Source organism: Lepisma saccharinum, chromosome 16 (assembly GCF_977018435.1).
Source record: "Lepisma saccharinum chromosome 16, izLepSacc3.1, whole genome shotgun sequence".
NCBI lineage: Eukaryota > Metazoa > Arthropoda > Insecta > Zygentoma > Lepismatidae > Lepisma > Lepisma saccharinum.
This window is the reverse complement of record NC_139244.1, coordinates 57038602-57060271: the sequence shown is the minus strand read 5'-3', so window position 1 is coordinate 57060271 and position 21670 is coordinate 57038602.

Here is a 21670-nt window from a genome sequence, read left to right as displayed (position 1 = left end):
AATATCTAGATAACAGTGCAAGCAAACTACATGAAAATTCACTTCAATGCTCTAGAAGGAGTTCTAAATTTCTAAGCGTATGTAATTTTTCATATTTTGGAATATCACAGCAGATTTTCGAATGGAGAGACAAATTTTTAAAAATGAAACACTGTGCACTGTACATTCGGAATTGTTCGATCATATTTGGTTCAGGCAGAAGCAATCGAACAGGCTTGTTGTGATTGGCTAGCTTGTCGAGAGCTGACCGAAAGTCATGACAATCTTGGTGGTCATGGGTATCAAACGTGGGTAAGCACCCATTCTAAAACCTCGATATGACAATGATGACTCCTTGCTTGGCTTCTGATCAATTGCGAGAGCGAGCGGATAATTGTATTCGTCCTCAATAAGCAGCAGGTTGATTTCCACAGCCTTCTCATCCTGAACAGCACTTATCCTGACAGGATATATTTCATGCTTCTGTGCTGCATAGCAAAAGGCTTGCCTTCCGGGTCTCGAATTTTGCAATGTCAGATATCCCTACCGACTGTTCGATAGCTTTCATTGCATGATCCAGCTCTGGCTTATATTGTCTTTAATGTGAAACTCATTGGGGATGTTCTTGTGCCGTGTGCAGTGCAGTCAAGACACACCACAAAAAGCATTTGTTGTCTTTGTTTTGAATATTTAATACCGTTCTCTTGTATTCAATATCTTTACGCAGACGAACATAACTTGATGTGGATAGGGGTGCAAATCTACTAAGTTTGAGAAAACAATTTATGATGAGTACCGCACAGCCGGCACAGCTTCCAGCCTGAACCTCAAAATACTTCCGTACGAAGTGTAAGGGAGATTTCAGTCCAAAGCGACATGCGACACGTTTCGCTTGGAAGTGGACCCTCGGAAATCAATGCAACTTTTCAGCCGAAGAGAGACGACAAACTGCACGTGTCGCTCAGACTGCGTCGTTTTCAAAATGGCGTGCATCGTGTCGCAACGGTCTGTTTTTTTTTCGCATGCGCTGTGAATGCTTTGCTTTAGACTGAATAACCTTGTGTCACTTGTAGATTGCTGCTTCGGTGTAAATTCCCCGTGTCGCGTGTCGTTTTCCGCTTCTGTGTAAATTATACGTGTCGCTTCGGTCTGAAATTCCCTTAAATTGATGCATTTAATTAACTGTAGTACTAAGGGAGATTTAAACCGAGGCGTCAACCGACAACCGCATGTGCGAACAACGTACCGAGGCGACAAGGTACACGGTCCGAGCGACACGTGCAGCTTGTTATCTCTTCGGTTCGAAATAGGGGTGTGCGGGACAGAATTTTTTGGGTCGGGACGGGAAATTTTTTAAATCACGACATTCGGGACGCGAAAAATTCGCAATTTCCAGAAGTTGGGAAATTTTCGGGACGGGCAATGTTAGAAATTTCTCTAAGCTCTGGAAATTTCGAATTCTACGTCATTTTCACTTCAAGTGATTGGTTTTGCATTTCTGGAATACATACTAACAATTTTCGATAAGTTCCGTAACGAATTATACTTTCTCTAGAAGCTTCAATCTGACCGAGGGTCATTCACTTGTTTTCACCAGCTGTCTGCTCCTCTGAGGTATTTTAATTATGCAGAGTGAAGTGTGTACACACTTCCTGAAACATTGGAGTGACAAGAAGCAAACAGGTAAATAGGCAGCAATCTGCTTACAGAATAGGATATACTTAACGAATCGTCGTGGAGGAAATCTCCACTGGCAGAGGTTGAGAGGGGAAGGCAGGCTTTGTAGAGACACTTTTGGAATTGACTTGAGACAGTGAGGAGTATTTTGGGAGTCTTGGAAGGAGAGTAGTCAGCCTGACTTAGGTTGAGAAGGAAGGAGAAGCCTAGAGAGAGTCAGTATTATTTTACGCTCGATCTTTGATTTGGTCATCTGTCTTCTAAGTCTAGGCAGGTATTTATCCTAACCTCACCATTACGATTCAGGTTCAAAAGTTCTAAAACCAGAGTGACTATTTGCCTTTTCAGTTTGTTCTAGTTAGTGCATTTTGTTTCAGGGTTGCCTCTTGCTGCTTAACATTTAAAATGACCATTCCGTATTTCCCGACTGCTCGGGATTCCGAAAAGTCGGGATCGGGACGGGAAATGTTTTTCCTGATCCCGGTCCCGACTTTTCTGGATCCCGCACACTCTTAGTTTGAAGGGTTGCGTTGATTACTGAGGGTTCGCTTTCAAGCAACACGTCCTGCTTGTCACTACGATCTGAAATCTACCTAACAATTAACGTTAACCAGTAGCGTACGCAGGATTTCATCAAGGGAGGGTTATATCTAAAACTTTTCCAAATTCACATTACCATTGTTTTATTATACTTTAATTAATTCATAATATTCATAATGAATTAATAATACTGATAATTAATTAATTAGTTTAATTACTACTAATAATACTACTAATGCAGCTGCTGTTACTACTAATATCACTACTAGCTATTATTAAGTAGTAGAGATCTACATAAATATATTTATGAAAGCAATAGGACCAAATTATTTTCTAGTAATTCGATTGTCAACAAATCCTTGGAGTTTTTTGTTTCTTTGTTACGAAATAATTGTCTAGTCAATGGTTATTTATTTATGATAGTCCATAAAAACAATCAAATATATTAAATTAATTGAAATAATCAAAATATGAAACTCAGCCAAGGAGCCGCAGCATGGAGCCGCGCTAGTCTAGTCTGACAACCTCGCGGGAGATCCCCGGAATTGGTTGGAATTTATCCAGCCTTGTCCCCACACTCAGCCTCATATCAATGGGTCCCTGAGAGCAACCCTGGGGGGATAAATGCTGCCGGAGCATAGTGCTGATCACATCACCCACAAAGTTGCTGAGATTGAGAATGTGTGGAGCCCCACCACACCACTACACGTGCTTTCATGACACGGTGCTATATGCATGGAGGAATTTACATTAGCTTTACCTACGGGAACTCACCCAGGATGATGATGAGGCAGGAGAATACATGTTGCTAAATTCCACTCCACTGAGTGTATGTTTTTGTTCAAAAGTAAGTTTATAGACATTCCAACACATTTATCACTTTTAGGTGATTCACAAAGCACTTCTTCAACATTATTGAACTTTGCGGCCGCTTAGATTGTTTAGACATATCGACGGATCCCAAACTACGCTGTAAAGATTTATGAGAAACACGCCAATACCGCTCTCAAAATCTACTATGCACGGCCACTATAATTCACACCTGGTTGTCTCGTTGTTCTTACCAACAAAACATTTCACAATAGTTAAGCTTATTGTAGTTCGATTTCAGAAATTCAAGTGTACCGCGCAAACAATGGGAAGGTGGACTGGTGATCGTGTGTTCTTGTAGGCCTAGCATTTGTCTACATTAGCAGCTTACAACGAACCAAGAACTTTATTTAATTAAAGCTCATTGTTCACAGAAAAAAATGCATGTTCTTTGAACATTGTTGCAGCTGATGTACAAAACAACTTTTTTCTTTTAAATCATAATTGCCCTCATATTTAATTTTCAAGAATTTGTGTTTATTTTCAAGGCATTCACTATTAAAGATGCTTGTGTTTGAAATGTTGTGCTTTTCTCCATACTGCATGGGAATAATAATTCAAATTATTATTATTAGTATTACTAATATTATTATTAGCATTGTTAATATTATTATTATTATTATTATTATTATTATTATTATTATTATTACTATTTATATTTTTATTACTGTTGCAGATTTTTGACTGTGATAAATTAGCCATTTTTTATTTTTTTCTACAGCATTTTCCATAATATTTCAAAAGCTCAAGAGGGGGGGGGATTAAACTCGGTAACCCCCCCTTGCGTACGCCACTGACGTTAACAATATGTTTGAATTGCTTACAACACCGACGTGACCATATCTGCTGTTAACTTTCATTAACCTTATTAGTGACCCACTTATCTTTTAACCAAAGGAAAATATTATTAATTCCAGTGGCGCAGGAATGGATTACTATTGTACCACCCAATTTTTTGAAAGGGGGGTAAAATGCCCCCTAAATCCTCAGATCCAAGTTGTAGCCCTTGTACCCCCTCAAATAAATTGACAGAAGCAAGGTGTTACTGTTCAAAATAATCTTATTTATAGCTCAAAGCAAAACGCAAAGGCGAGGCAAAGGATGGGTAAGCATTCGGGTCCTCGCATCCCATGTGGTTTATTTATTTTAAAATGTGATAAATAGAAATGAGAAAAATGAATGGAAAGGGCTAATAAAACTAAAACAATCTATTTTTATCCGGCTTTAACTTATAGTTAATTGTTACAAATTGAATCAAACGTCAAATATTGAGCATTTTAAATGAACCGGCTGGTAGCCATCTGATTTTAGAATATTCAGGAAGCCAAAAACAAGAACACTTTATGAACAAGATTCATAAGCGTAACACAATTTATGGCTTATCATAACTTAGGGGTTCAAGGACCATTATCCACAAGAGGAACAACAGAAAATTCAGGAAATTTCACAGATTTGGTGAAATTGCTTTCGAAATATAACCATTGCTACAAGAACATTTCAGACGTATACAATAAAATGAGATTCACAATTATCATCCACGTTTTGAAATTCAATATGAACTGATATAAGTAATGAGCAACAATGTCAACATGACTCTATTAAAAAAAAGTAAATTTAGCTAAGTCCAGAGATTTATCAAGTTCACGTCCAGCTTCAATATTTACTTTCTTAAGTTAGAAACTTCTTCTTTTACATCCTAGATTATTTTGTAGACCCTACGTGAACGTAACGTAACACACAACAATGTTTAACATTCAACAGTAATTGTTCATTGTTGTAGCACGTTACTATAGCTATGAAACTACATCCAAAAACTGATGGCCCGACACGGATAAGAATTCTATTCTACTTTTACTTAAGGTAAAAGTTATTTATTAAGTTTTTGAAACCGGATTTCCATTCAAAAGTGGGGAGATGCTGGCAGATGCAGGATAGTACATAAGTTGTTTTTTTATTTTTTATTTTTAGTCGCTTTTCTGAAATTTGTAGGTAATAGCGACATGTGGATCAGTGATGATGTGATTAAATTAATGAAAGGTCACTTACAAGGACAGGTAACACTTTACTATACCAGAGACGGATTTCTTCAAATTTACAGGAGAAAGTACTTACGCAAATCATTTTCTGTAGCGTTGTTGATGTTCGGGAATGTAGTTTTGATTCATTTTAATGCGAATGCATGTGGTTTTCTAAGAAAATCTATTTCCGACGCGCTATTGCTGCTGCCGCAATTTGCTTTCTGCAGGAGAGCACAATACGCGCTATTGCTGCTGCTAACAGCCGATGTTGTCCGTATATGCTAAATTGAACGAAAGGAGTGCTAATGGAACCTAACCTAACAGGCCTAACCCAGCCTAGTAGGTATACCTCGTCCCCGTGATGGTTCGTGGGGCTATCGTGAATTTTTGGGCTAACGTCAATGGTTTTTGGGGCTACCCGTGGATGGTTTGTGGGAAATAACGAACAACAGTAAGTACTCGTTAATGTAAGAAATAGACATTATTTTCGTTAGAAATTCATTATTTCACCTAAAGAAATGTTCCGCAATGCAGAATAGTACGTTAGCAATGTAAAAAATTGCGAAATAAATCATTGATAGGTGTCTCTGGTATAGTAAGTAAAGTAGTACCCAAGGACACCCATGCCCCAATTGAGATTCAAGCTTTGGAACTACTGTTGCAAGATCGAAAGCCGACTACTTAACATGCTCGGCTACCGAGCAGGCATGCTCATGTTATTAATGCTAAATTGATTTATTGATTTGCGTTATTTTACTTCCCTTTTCTGCCACTCTTGTCTACTCGCGAAGATGATGATGGAACATTCACAAAGCACACCCAACTCCAGGCCGGTATTCGAACCCAGGGCCCTGTTACGTTCCCCGGATTATTCTCAATGGACCAACTTACTTTTATTCCTCTACGGCGAGCATGAGACTTATCAGCCTGCTTTGAAGCCCTCAGGTAGTGGGAAATCAGATAAGGATATGTTTACGTAAACCTTACTAATCTTCGCACACCAAATATATATTTAGATGTCAGTTAATGTTAATATATTACACTTGCACTCGCAGGTACTACTTTACTATACCTGAGACACCTGGGAATCATTTCTTTCGCACTTTTTTACATTGCTAACGTACTATTCTGCATTCCGGAACACTTATTTAGGTGAAATAATTGAATTTCTTAGGAAAGTAATGTATATTTCTTACATTTACAAGTACTTACTGTTCTTGTTTATTTCCACACACAACATGGCGATAGCTTACCGTTGATCGTTCCTTGAGTTAGAAAAACCATTGCCGTTAGCCCAAAAATTCACGATAGCCCCACAAACCATCACGGGACGAGGTATGCCTACTAGGTTAGGTTAGGCCTGTTAGGTTTGGTTCCATTAGCACTCCTTTCGTTCAATTTAGCATATACGGACAATACGAGAACGTATTGTGCTCTCATGCAGGAAGCAAATGGCGGCAGCAGCAATAGCGCGTCGGAAATAGATTTTCGTACAAAACCACATTCATTCGCATTAAAATGAATCAAAATTACATTCCCGAACATCAACAACGCTACAGAAAATGATTTGCGTAAGTACTTTCTGTTGTAAATTTGAAGAAATCTGTCTCAGGTATAGTAAAGTGTTACCCACTCGCAATTAAACTCCTTATTACAAACAAAATTGTATTAAGATCATAATAGTTCTGGACTACACAAATTAACACATTCACATTTCCATAATCACTTCCATTATCCAGCAACATTCATAATATCTCTCACCTCACAATCAAATGTTTTAAGGTTAGTCTATAACAATAACAGACTACCCAATTGAACAAAACAAATTACGTCATCATAGACAATTAACATTTTAAACATATTAAACACTTAAAATGATACAATAAGTGGGTGCGTATCAACCCTTATTAATGTTATATATGTTCAAAGGTGTTTGTCTGTAAAATAGATAAACCCTGTGGCCAACAGGTTTTAGAGTGCCAAAGCCTGCCAACCAGATTTCAGTTAGATGACACCTAGTCAACTCATAGAGTCCCATCGCTGCTGCTGTCTAGTTTGCAAGACCAGATTGCAGGATGTATGCTAGTCAATATCCTTATCTGCTGTTTTGATTGTTGACATTACCTTATTGTGTAGCATACAAAAGATACACACAAGATTTGCCTGAAGTAGCTTGAAGAAACAGGAACTTTTCCTGCTTTAAACAATATATTACATTAGCATACATCGACCACTAATTTAATTTTTCAAGGAAAGGGGATTCTTGTTATTCGGATTGCAAGTAAAACTAGAACAGCTCCCGATAAGGTTTTTCCATACCTGTTTGGTAGGAGACCACGTGGAAGTTCCACCTACAGTCCAGGAAACAAAAGCAAAAAATGGGAGGTTGTCTGAAATAATTAGGGGAAAGCTGAATTTTGGTGTATTTTTAGACCATTATAAGAGGTGCAGTTTCCCAAAAGTCCCCACCCCTCCCCTTAAGATTTCCCACTACGCCCCCTGAGCATTCAATATGTCCACTGTTTCAGGAAATCATGCATATCGGGACGTTATTTTCTTAATTTCAGTGCCAACATAACTCTCTACAAATTTGGTCCATTTCATGGTTTAAATATTCCCAATGGTTTTTAAGTAATTTTAAGACAAACTGTAAAGCATGCATCTTTTTCTTTTTTACTTATTTTCTTTCTGGCACTGTATTTTCGTAACGAACGGTAATACTGGAAAATTATCCGAACAAAAGTTGTAGAGTATAATACACTGCCTGACAAAAAAAGTTAAGCACCCAGAAGGAGTGGTTGGACGTGAATGAAACTACATATGCTGAAAGTCCATGTACCTTTATTGAACTGATTACAATATAGGATGCAAGAGTCAAGCCCGTTGGCAGTTACAGGTGGAATGGTGGCGCCAGGTCAGTAGGGTGTCGCACCCCCTCTGGCCGCAATGCATGCCCTTATGCGGTTCGGAATAGTGTCAAACAGCCTTTGGATCCTCTCCTGAGGCACGTTCGTCCACAGGTGTTGCAGCTGTCCCTCCAGATCCCGCAGGTTGGCACTAGGACGGAGTCCCCGTCCAATGTCATCCCACACATGTTCAATGATAGAGAGGTCCGGGGATCGTGCTGGCCACGGGAGGACCTCAACATGCTCTAGGCAGTCCATAGACACATGGGCTGTGTGTGGGCGTGCATTATCTTGTTGGAACACTGTCCCAGGGTGCTGTGCCATAAGGGGTAGGACGTGTGGACGCAGAATGTCTGTGACGTATCGCTGTGCCGTCAAAGTCTGCCGAAGCAATATTAGAGGTGACCTGAACGCATATCCAATGGCTCCTCACACCATGATGCCAGGGGTCACACCTGTGTGTCTCTCCACAATGTAGGCAGGATGTACCCTCTGCCCTCGACGCCGCCACACCCGCACACGATGGTCATCGGAGGTCATGGAGAAGCGGGACTCATCACTGAACATGATGCGACGCCATTCGTCCTCTGTCCATGCCTCCCGAGCACGGCACCACACCAACCGCAGGTGTCGGTGTTGTGGTGTCAACGGCAACCGGCGCATGGGGGGGGGGGGGGTAGGACCCGAATCCGGCGGATGCGAGTCGTCGAGACACTGTGCGGGAACTCACAGGATGTTGTAGAATGTCCAGTACATGTTCTCGGATGACGGGTGCCGAAGTTGTGGGATCCCGCAATGCTTGGAGCACCATACGACGGTCCTCCCTTGGGGTGGTGTTTTTTGGTCGACCTGAACCTGCACGACGTTCATGGGTGCCCTCATGTACCCATTGATTCCAACATCGGGCCACTGTGACATCTGAATGGCCCACATGCCTGGCAATTGCCCGATAAGACCAACCCGCCTCGTGCAGTCCCACAATGCGGCCTCTGTCAAATGCTGTCAAATGCTGTCAATTGCTGGATCGGCTGTCTAACGCGTCTGCGAGGCATCGCCGGTGCTTCGTTTTCCTCTCTGAACTTCGTGCTGCACTGTCTGACTCACAGCAGGTGACTGGTCCCACCTTATCAGCAACAGGAGGTGACGTTACAAATGCCCTCTGGTGGGCGTTCTACACATTACAGATCCTTGTACATCTAATCATTTACTCACACATCAATGGTATGCAGGTATACCGAAATGGGGTAATCTTCGACCACTCCTTCTGGGTGCTTCACTTTTTTTGTCAGCCAGTGTATTATCTTTGATTTGATACCAATAATAACAAACTTACTACTAAAATTTGAAGGTAAGGGCACTTTTATTCACAATGAGCGCTCCCCTACTCTTGCCGCCTCCCGCAAAAATTTAGTTACTTCCAGTATTATCATTTGTACCACACCAGATAAGTTCAATGACTTTACGGAAATTAATTTTTGAGAAAATTTCAATGCATTTTGATATTCCGCATGACCCCCTTTCCATTTAAAAATTTTGACTTGAATCCAAGATGTAGGCCACATTCCTCACCTACCTCAAAAGGTTCGCCACCCAGCCCCATTCTTTGCTTGCGACCTCATATCTTCCATTTTCTCTTCCGTTTTCTATTTATTAGGGTGTCCTGGGTCTTTTGACTCACCCTGTACATTCCAATGGTAAAATTGCGTAAAATCTCTTCTGATGTACTCACCGCAGCGTGGTTAGCCTCGTTGGAGGAGCTTATAGACGCCATGTTTCACTAACAGTCCCTTTCACTCACATGTACACAGATAGAAGCAACTGAAAAATTGGAAAAATAGTTCTTTTTCACATTATGCATATTTTTTTTATATTTACATTCTTACTTTGTTTCATAATTTGGATTTACATATTATTTTTTAAAAAACACTACATATACAGGGTGTCTCATAAGTAATAGTGTCAAACTGACACAGGTGAAAGTACACGATAATAGAAGCAAAAAAGTCACAGTGAACATGGGTCTGCAAACGAGCCGTTATCGAGATAATCGCGAATGTGTGATCGCAAGCCGCCACTGACTGCATTGCTTGTAAACGTCGTCCTAGTTGGTAAAATGCTAATAATGAGTGCGAGTGTGTGGCTACAAGCCGTCATTGATTACATTTTGTAAACACCGATTGCTTTACTCCTTGCGCGTTCCAAGGCTTGCTCTTTGTTTACAAAACAGACCATTTCCGATAGGTGGCGTTGCAATCAAATAGATCATTTCCGAGAGGTGGTACACAACGCCAGGGGTCCTGGGTTCGAATCCTGGCCTGGGCATGGATGTTTGCGAGTGTCTATTCATCAATCTCATCATATCATCACTCATCTCCATCTTCGCAAATTAGCCAAAAGTGGCACAAGAAGTGAAGTAAAATAAAAGCAAATCAAAACTGAGAGGTGGTTCGGCTTGTACCCACACATTCACACACATTTATGCATTTTACCAACTAGGACGCGCTTAAAAACAATGAAGTTATAACATACTGAGTTGTATTTAGCTTAAGAAAGAGCTTAACACTTTCGTTCAAGCTACAAGCAGGATTTTCAGTTTTCACAAAGCCAGATTTACTGTGTAAAGCAGAGATGAAAATAACCTTTTACAAACTTTTATTTCTGAATTTCTAATTGACAAACAATTATGAGTAGGTCCTTGGTAAGTCTCCTTCACCTGATTTATACTGAAAGGTTCAGATACAGGATTTTACGGAGAATGCCCTGATTGTCTCGGTGAAGATTAAAAAATGTAACTATACTAAAAATTAACACAAAATATAAACTAATATACACATTGAGAAACATTACTCACGGTTGTATAGTTCAGCGCTGTACTTTTAACTTTGTAATGATCGACGCTAAAAAGGCCATATATTTGAGAGCTCTCAACACTTAAACAAGACTCACTATCAAAATCACTGAGCACTTATATTCTTCAACTTCTGATTAGCACTTCCTCTTCATTCCTCCTGTCTGTATCCTTAAAAAGTTGCTGTAGAAGCCATATCTCGTCGATCCATCACACTTCAAGTCCTTTCATCTTTCAAACTACGAGTTCACCATTCGTGTTCTCTTTTGGGCTCGAACTATCCGTGCCCTTTTATGTTTCGCGGTAACGACATCTAAAAAATGTCAACAGCTCAAACAACTGCAAACTTTTCGCGTTTTTTCAGCAACGCGCGCGCGGACATCAACCACAAAGACGTGACGCTGTAACTCTCTTTCGCCGACTGTTGCAACTACACAACGCCGAAATTCACAAGCGCTTATTTACGTTGTCTTTGGGACTCAGTCTATTATTTAAGAGGGGGAGTGAAGTCTTTTTCATCCTCATTCGTTCCGAAGCATAAATCCTACAACAATCGTTCATAAAGTCAGTGGCGGCTTGTAATCACACATTCGCGATTATCTCGAAAACGGCTCGTTTGCAGACCCATGTTTACTGAGATTTTTTTGCTTCGTATTGTCGTGTACTTTCAACTGTGTCAGTTTGCGCTATTACTTTTGAGACACGCTGTATGTAACAATTCACTTTCCTTAATTATAGCTTTTTTCTCTTCTTTGTCTGCAACACTGAGACAGTTATCGCAACTTGTCTTCTCCGACAAGTTCTTACCTCGTAAGCAAAACCCACGCTCTCTCTGATTGGTTGAAATATAAACCGACGCGTTTGCTGATTGGTTAATTTATCGACCGACGCTTTCTTTGTTTTTGCAGTCTCACCACTGTAATCAAGGGGTCCCGGGTTCGATTCCCGGTGGAGGCACATTGCACAGTGGTTTGGATTCCACTTTCATCTGTAGGTCCAGTCCCGATTAGCCTATCTGTGCACAAGGTGGACTTAAAACAACCTTGGCCTAAAACCGGTTCTGTAAATCTACCGACGCGTTTTCTAATTGGTCAATCGGGTTCTTTCTTTGTGACATCCGCACTCGTTGTTCATTTATTTGAAATCACGGAGTAGAAAGCCAACAACACAGGTTGAATATGCGTTATGGGCCAGCAAATTGTTGGTTAAATTTCTTCTAATGTGTGGAAATGTATGTGTAAGAACATTTGAAAATGGTATGTGAGTTCTATGGTGAAAAATAAGGGTGTGTGAGATACCGAAAAGTCGGGACCGGAATCGGAAGAAAAATTCCCGTCCCGATCCCGACTTCCGAAAATTATTTACCAACTTTTCGGGATCCCGAACAGTCGGGAAATTCAAAATTATCATTTTTAGATGTAAATTCTCTATGTTTTCTGCGTTGTAAGTGTATGACACTTCTCGGAAAGTATTAGTTTTCATTCCAGAAATGCAAAAAAAAAACCATCATTTAAGGGAAAATGACGTGCAGAATTCGAGACTTTTAGTGTCTGAAAATTTTTAACATTTCTCGTCCCAAAGATATCGCCTTGGTTGGTAAATTGCAAATTTTCCCCGTCCCGAACGTCGGTATTTAAAACATTTCCCTTCCCGATCCTGTCCCGGCCATAAAAGTGTGTCCCGCACACTCTTAAAATTAAGACATTTTTGCATTATATTTTGCACATTTTGTTTGTTTAAAACATGTTTATTTGTTCTTAATTAAAACACTGTTTAATATTTTTTAAATTGTTTTGTTCCTTTATTTAAAAGAAAAAACAAATTTTGCCAACCCTGGACCCTACAGTTGGCTATAGGTACTAACAACAGCCACATTTAAAGGTAAGGGTTTACGCTACAACTTTTGTTTGGAACATTTTCTTCTCAGATGCCTAAATTATTAATACATTAATGATAAAGATCAAATTAATTGTAAAAAATACGAAATTATTTTACTAATTCGTGATTAACTACTTAACGGTTGCTCATTTCGAAAAACCTAAGGTAACATTAAATATAGAACATATATTAAGCTTTTATTTGAAAAAACATGTCGTTGAAATCGGACTATTGGTTTCAGAGATAGAGTCGTTTTTTGTTTCTTTTAAATGTCAACATCCACCATCTTGGATTGGCCACCATTTCTATTAGCTACCACTTTGAGATGGCATAATATTTTTTTGGTATCACGCCCATAAACCTGTGGCATATAGGAAAATTAGTACCCTCAAATTATACCGAATTCTTGGCTTGCCCATGCACTAATTAGTGTCAGAGTCAACGGGGAGATGCGGCAATGACAAAGCAAACTTTAAAAATATTGCTTTTTAAATATTTTAGAGAAAAGGTAAAAAATAACTCAGAATGTTCGCGTGTTTGCGCGAAATTGGTCACGTGACATCATGATACAGCTAGAAATACGCAAGAGATTCGCTAAGTTTAGCGCATCGAATGGAGAGCCCAGTCCTATCCCCCGTGCTCAACCGTCCCGTTACGTTTCCTGTTGTGTCAGGCGGACCAAGTCATCGCAGCAGGTCTGCGAATCCAAGGCCCTTCCACCACTTTTCGCCCGCCCTTGAAGGTCTGGTCATAAGATACCTTTTTTTATTCAGCCCCCTTGTTTACAAACACTGCAGGGTTTGTGTGACATCAAGATAAAACTTCTCAGAATGTCCAGTATCGTAAAGCATGCAACGCTCTTGATTTTTTCTTTAGAGAAAAACACATATTGAAGAGCATCGCAACACAACTTACACAGAATACATGAATGTGCATAAAAAATATAAGTAAGCAAAAGCATAAATTTCCTCATGGTTAGTGATAGAAAGAACTGGAAAAAAAAGCAGTTCTGGAACCATTGTATTTCCTTCCTAGTATTTCTCCTTTTAATTTTTTGGATCCTGCGGTTCAAATATTGATTTCGGAGAAAAATGTTCTTGCTTTACGAAACACGAAGTACACTCTGTTTTGTGTTTACTACTTACAAATGAAAGACTCATCAAGATTTTTATTCTCGAGGTGACAGATATACTTACTCAGACAGAACTTTTTTCCTAGCACATCTTACCTTCACCCTAGGGATGGCAAAAAATATCAGGATTCCGGAAAATTTAAAAATCTCGATCCGCAAATTTTACTACTCGGATTTCGGAGAGAAAGAGCTTTAACAATATTTTTCCATTTTTTCGGGGTAGAATTTATTTAGAAAGTTTCGTCTTCCTTATTTTACGATCATATACTCCGTAAAAAAATGAATTTGACCATCTCTACTTCACATGTCATGTACGAAAACTGTTATCATCATCCCCCCCCCCCGCGCTCCTACCCGTATGGATGATTGAACCCTGACGTTTGGCAAGTCTTGCGATGACTACGTAAAAGTGTCACGCTTCGCCAATGATCAGTGTACACATTAGCACAGTGCAGGGGCGTATCAAGGTTTGTGGAGGCCCCTGGGCAAAATGTTTTGTGGGGGCCCTCATATATTTATTATTTTTTACTAGGAGCTTTATTAGCTCAATATGTTAACCACCAATTTTCAGCAGTTGAAATGGTAGGTCTACCTGATTTTAGAATCAGTAGTTATTCACAATCGAACATATCGCAGATAGGTTTGCAGGGAGAATAGCGCAGTAAAATAAAGTTACAGGACGAAAATTGAGAGGTCTAGTGAGCGAGGGAGCTATGCCACTTTGACAAGAAATGGAAATAAATTGAGTTTTCTAAAGCATTGCGTTGAGTCATAATTTGTATAACAAAAGGTATTTTTTTTCTCTGAACATATTGTTAGGTAAATTATTCAAAAGGAAAAATATGAATTTCAATATAAATACCATTTATTATGAACATGTATGGTATATTGATGTAGTATACCCATGTAGAAAAATCAATCTAGCACATCAAATACTTTGAATAAGGCTTAAATACTTTTGCCTGAGTGTAAATCATGTTCACAGGGTTACATATGAATTACATAAAGACAACTTCATATGTCTTCTGGAGGATCTTCACTTCCATTGTTTCTGTGGATTTTAGTTTTTTGGAAACACCATGAAAAACTGGAGGAATGTAAGGCATTATTGTCATGAGATCTTTTAACTTCAGGGCTGATATTAAATCTTGCACCGGTTACTGCAACACAACCTTTGCCACTCCTATTGCAGTGCAGACACCATCAGTAAGTGGCATAGCTCCTTCTCTCACTCAAAATGAAGATGAGGACGTATTCAAGAACTCAGAAAATCTGCTGCAGAACAAGCGGGAGCTATGCCACATGGTTGTAGTTCACATGATAGATGACAGATGGTAGGAGAAGACTGAAAACGGCAAAAAATAAAATTTTCAAGATTTGTGGCATAGCTCCCTCTCTCACTAGACCCCTCAATTGTAGCGCTATAGCAGCAGTAAAATTCTGCGTCTAAATGTCTACAGTATATTATGAAGAGTGAACACCCCACCGTAACTACAATATATAGTAAATACTAAGGGGGTTCAGACGGAAACAGAGAACTGAGCAGTAGACTGTACATAATTTATTATAAATGATATTATTTACAATTAAGAGTAAATATGTCACTACATATTATAGCCTGTGTAAGATTTTAGTTTCTCTCTCTCTGAGTGAAAGAAGGTAAAAGCCAATAGATGGCACTGATCGCAGGTCACGTCATTCAGTTTGCCGGTTGGATGTAAGAATCCTAAACCGATACACTCCACACTTCACTTCCAGCTGGCTCACGTTGAACATCACAATCCAACAGGGCACTCGACGTGACGGGAGAGGTCAACAGGGGACTTAGACGAACGTAGTGGTGATGGTTTAATTTCAGTTCTTTTGTAGATAATTAGTTTAATATTATTTAATTTTGTAGAGTTGTTGGTAGTATTATATTAATTTGCTTGTTGATCTTTACCGAGTGATCGTCATTACAGACAAGTAGGAAAAGGGGGAAATTTAACATAGAAATATTCTCTTAGGCAATCATTTGAACATGGATGAATAATGAGACCAATTAAATAGTCAGCACAAGGAGAGAAAGCCAATTATTAGTTAAGAATAACTAGTGAAAATTATCTTGATTTATGTATTAATGTTATCGTTGAGATCATAATTATTAATGACAGTTTATGTATGTATAATATTATTGTTCTAATACAAAATTGAAGTTTTGTTAAATAAACTGTCATCCAATCCTATCCAGTGAACTTTATGTTCTAGAAATTAAATTACTTGATTTATAGTGTATCACGTACCTATGGGGGTCCAGTATGCAGGTTCATAGCTATCTTTCATCGGTCAATCGGAAGGGTATATCTAATCCCAATTAAAACAAATAATCTTAAATCCGAACCCGAGCAAGAAAGAAAGGGCTATAAAAGGCAGAGCATGGTTCGATAGAACTATGACAAGTAATATTCATTATCGTAATTGGTAGAACTGGAAAAGAGATAATGTCAAAATTTCAGAGAAGTAATCCATTTGTTACGGTAAGTCAGATAGGGGCTCCGGATTGGCCACCCGGGATACGACCTCAAATGTCGTCCACATTTCAAAGACCATTTGCAATAGGGGAAGATCCATTAGATTTCACTTGTCTAGATAGTGGTAGAATTGAACAAGTGGAATGTTACAATAAGGAAACTCAAGTAAAAACCGTAACTGATTTAATTGATCTTGGGCAGGATAATGTGAGTAGTACACCTTTGAATGCTAATCGTGAATGTAATGTATTAGGAATTATGCCATGTGTATTTGAAGGAAATGCTTTGCAAAAGGTGTCAAATAAAATAGCTCATGACACACTGAATAATATGATAATACATCTTCCACTAATGCATAATCTAAACGCCAGATCAATTTTTGAATTTATGTTTAAATTACAACAAATCATTGACTTGAATCTATTTCCACTGCGTAATATACTCATTGCAGTAACGCCTAAAGTTAATCATCAATTGATAGAAAGTTGGTTGCAATTCATTATTGAAGGAAAAACGTGGAGTAACATGGTTGAATACTTGTTAGATAGATATGTAACATCATTAGGTAGAAATGAATTGCTCCAAGAATTCGTGCTTTGTAAACAAAAGGAAGATGAGGATGCACTTCAATTTTTGAAAGACAAAATACCAGTGCGCGAACAACCTTATGTACAGTCACGCGAAAAACAAAAGGAAGTGGACGATTGTGTAAAAGAACTTTTAGATCTTGATCTTATTGAGAAATCACAATCTGCTTATTCAGCTCCATGTTTCGTTGTACGAGGGAAGAATAATAGTAAAAGGCTTGTTGTTAATTACCAAAAACTAAATGAAAAGGTAATCTTTGATGGTTTCCCAGCAAATTTAATGCAAGAGTCGTTAAGTAACCTTAGCAAAGGGTCAGTGTTTTCTGTTATAGATGTTAGAAAGGCGTATCATCAGGTACGATTAAGTGAAGCTTCTAGAGATTGTACTTCATTCTCAACATCAACAGCAAGTTATAGATTTAAATCCGTACCCTTTGGAATCTCAATTGGGAGTGCTTGTCTAGCACGCATGATGCAAATAATGTTGGGAGATTTACGGGGTAAAATAGTTGAATATTTTTGCGATGATATAGTCATTGTTTCAAAAAATGAAAAGGAACATCTTGAACACATACGTATTGTGTTAGATAGACTCAAAAAATATGGTGTTACAATTTCCAAATCCAAAAGTAAATTTATGTTGAAAGAAATAAAATTTCTTGGTTATGTAATTAAAGACAAGCAAATGCATATTGATTCTGAAAGAATCAAAGCAATTCAATGTCTTCCACGACCTAAAAATCGTAGATCATTAATGAGAATTTTAGGCGTACTCAATTATTATAGTTCATTTATCCCAGAATATGCTCTAATAATAGGACCATTAAATGAACTTAGAAGCCCGAATAATAAATTTCGTTGGACTGAATTTCATGAAAATGCATTCAGAGAAATAAAAGGTAAATTTCTTGAGCATGTATTCCTTGCTCTCCCTGATTTTTCAAAAAAAATCGTTCTTGAATGTGACAGTTCATTGAAAGCCTATGGTGCTTGTCTAATGCAAGAAGATGATTCAGGTAAACTAAAGCCAGTATATTTCTTTTCAAGGAGATTAAAGGAGACAGAACGTAATAAAACAATATATGAACTAGAATTAACTAGTCTAGTTCAAGCATTAGAGAAATTCAAATATTTTTTGCAATGTAAAAGATTTACCATTAGAGTAGATAATATGGCCTTATTTCACATGTTGAAGAGAGCGAAGAAATACAGTAAATTTGCAAGGTGGGTTGAATTTATTTCTTCATTTATTTTCGATTTATATCATATTCCATCATCCAGTAATGTAATTGCAGGTTTTCTTTCAAGAATGTATGATCATTCTCAGTACGATACCGATGATTTAGATAAATCTGAAATTGATTCTGTTTGTTTAAACTTATGGGGTTTTCCTACATTGTTAAATTCCATTTTATCTGAGCAAGATAAAGATAATGAGATAAAGGTCATAAAGAACAAAATCAAGGCCAATGAACAAGTTCCTCATTATTGTGTGCGTAATAGAATTGTATACAAGAAAACTAGAAATAAAGGACAGCCATTCAAGGTACTAGTCCCCAAACACTTAATTGAACCGTTAATTCAATATTATCACACCAATGCCATAGGTGGAGGACATTCAAATTGGTCCAAAACTTTGAGAAAACTTCAAAGAAATTTTACTTGGGAAAATATGGTCGATGTTGTAAAGGATAGAGTAACAAGCTGTGAATTGTGTCAATTAGCTAAGGAAAGAAATAAAACTCCAATGGGTGTTTTGTCATCAGAAATCATTAAGCATCCCTTACAGAGAGTGAGTTGTGATATTTTGGGACCTTTGCCAAATTCAAATGGTTTTAAGTATGTACTAGTAGTAGTAGATAATGCTAGTAGATATGTTTGGTATCAAGCATTACGACAAGTTTCGTCGAAAATAATAATTCAACATTTGCAAAGATATTGTTCAAATTTTGGATATTTTTCTCAATTTTGTTCAGATAACGCTAGTTATTATACTTCTGAGTTATTCAGTGAATTTCTGTATGGTATTGGTTGCAAACATATTACAATTAGTCCATGGAATCCAAAAGCAAACTTGTGTGAAAGAATGATTAGAAATCTGAAACAAGCTCTAAGATGTTTTTGTTCCAGCAATCAATCGACGTGGTCAAAATATTTGTATTATTTACAATATTGTTTCAATAACACTAACCATCAATCAATAGATTGTACCCCTGCAGAACTCTTCTTAGGAAGGAAACTTTTTGATCCATTGTTGCAAAATTGGCAATTGACTGATAATGAAATGTTAGATTTTACCCAAGGTAATCAAATAAAATGGTCTCGTGCATTAGAAAAAATGAAAAGTGAGTGGCATAAACGTGAAAAAAGTTACAAGAAAAAATACAGTAATGTGACGTATCAAATCAATGATAAAGTAGTTGAAAGGACTCATCCTAAAGCATCATTGCTGGATGGTATTACAAGGTCATTAAGTATGCTGTATGAGGGTCCATATATAATCAAGAAGTTTTTAACCCCAGTTTCTGTATTGTTAGAGAAGGTGGAAAATCCATCTGTTGAAAAACGTTGTCATATTGATCAAATAAAACTGTATAGAGTATACAAGAAGTGAGTCAGTCAAACAATGGTGTTTTTTCATGTTCATAATCATCATATATATATTCTTGAATGTGTTGTCAAATGTGAGTTGAGATACTGTTGATTGTTTTGTATTGACAGGTATTCCTCAATGGTACAGATATGTCGACAATCAACAGCTAATGAAAAAGGAATCCTAAGGACATTGAAGGATATTTGTGAGAAACAACAATAGTATCTAATTGTGTTATTTTGTTTATTGTAAGCGATCAATATTGTTCTATATATATGTTAAAATCCTCCACAGGTAATGTTCAAGTATTGGGGGAGGGCAGTTTATAGCCTGTGTAAGATTTTAGTTTCTCTCTCTCTGAGTGAAAGAAGCTAAAAGCCAATAGATGGCACTGATCGCAGGTCACGTCATTCAGTTTGCCGGTTGGATGTAAGAATCCTAAACCGATACACTCCACACTTCACTTCCAGCTGGCTCACGTTGAACATCACAATCCAACAGGGCACTCGACGTGACGGGAGAGGTCAACAGGGGACTTAGACGAACGTAGTGGTGATGGTTTAATTTCAGTTCTTTTGTAGATAATTAGTTTAATATTATTTAATTTTGTAGAGTTGTTGGTAGTATTATATTAATTTGCTTGTTGATCTTTACCGAGTGATCGTCATTACAGACAAGTAGGAAAAGGGGGAAATTTAACATAGAAATATTCTCTTAGGCAATCATTTGAACATGGATGAATAATGAGACCAATTAAATAGTCAGCACAAGGAGAGAAAGCCAATTATTAGTTAAGAATAACTAGTGAAAATTATCTTGATTTATGTATTAATGTTATCGTTGAGATCATAATTATTAATGACAGTTTATGTATGTATAATATTATTGTTCTAATACAAAATTGAAGTTTTGTTAAATAAACTGTCATCCAATCCTATCCAGTGAACTTTATGTTCTAGAAATTAAATTACTTGATTTATAGTGTATCACGTACCTATGGGGGTCCAGTATGCAGGTTCATAGCTATCTTTCATCGGTCAATCGGAAGGGTATGTCTAATCCCAATTAAAACAAATAATCTTAAATCCGAACCCGAGCAAGAAAGAAAGGGCTATAATATACACGGTCCATCTACTAGACAATTGCCGACAGGTTGGTTCATTGTAGAAATTGTAGTAACTACACTTTCTTCAAGAAAATTCTCAAAGGATTTACACTTCTAGTAGACACACTTTTCTTGCCTTTTTCGCCGAAAATTCATCTACTATATCATCGAAGTCCAATTTACGAAAAAAATAAGAAATTAATGTTTAATGCTTAATAAACAAAGACTGGAGAGATCTTGTCCCATGGCAGCACGAAGCCTATTTTTCACTAATTTCTTTTTTGAGAAAGATCTTTCTCCGCTGCAGTTTGCTACCATTAAGACCAAATACATTCTAAAGAGAATTTCGACATTGGAAAATGTACTGTGGAACGGGTCCTTACATACAATATTATACATAGACAGTTCCATTGGGATGTCTTCCTGATGTTTGACATTGCTACTGCTTACTAGATGTGCAAACTGTATCAGCTCATTATCTAGCGAGGGTTGCAGGTCCTCCTCGTAGATGCTCAGAAGCACGCGAGCTTCAGATGTAATTTGTGATGGAGTTGGCACTGCAAGTTCATTTAGAATACTGAACCTCTTTGCAACAGTTTCATAGGGAAAAATCCTGCTTCAGATATCTACAAACAGATCGACTGAGAGTTGTACTACAATTGGATCCAGAAGAGTGTAGACATACGACAATATTGAAGTTTTTTTAATTTTAAAAATACAACTTCTTATGTAATTTTTCGCAAGCATAGTCAGGTGGATAAAAGATTTTTGTGGTGGAGGCCCTTCACACCTTCCTTTTGGTGGGGGCCCCGGGGCAATTGCCCCAGTTGCCCATAGGTTAATCCGGCCCTGGCACAGTGCAACACTCAATAATCGTTCCTACACGTGGAAGACAAACTCAATTGAATCCCGGCTTTCCGTGAGACAAGAACGTTTCGTTGCTTTCTCATAGATAATTTGCGGGTCTCTTCCAGCACGAAACACGGTGCGTGCCAGATTTGTACTTAATTTCCACAATAATGGTAAT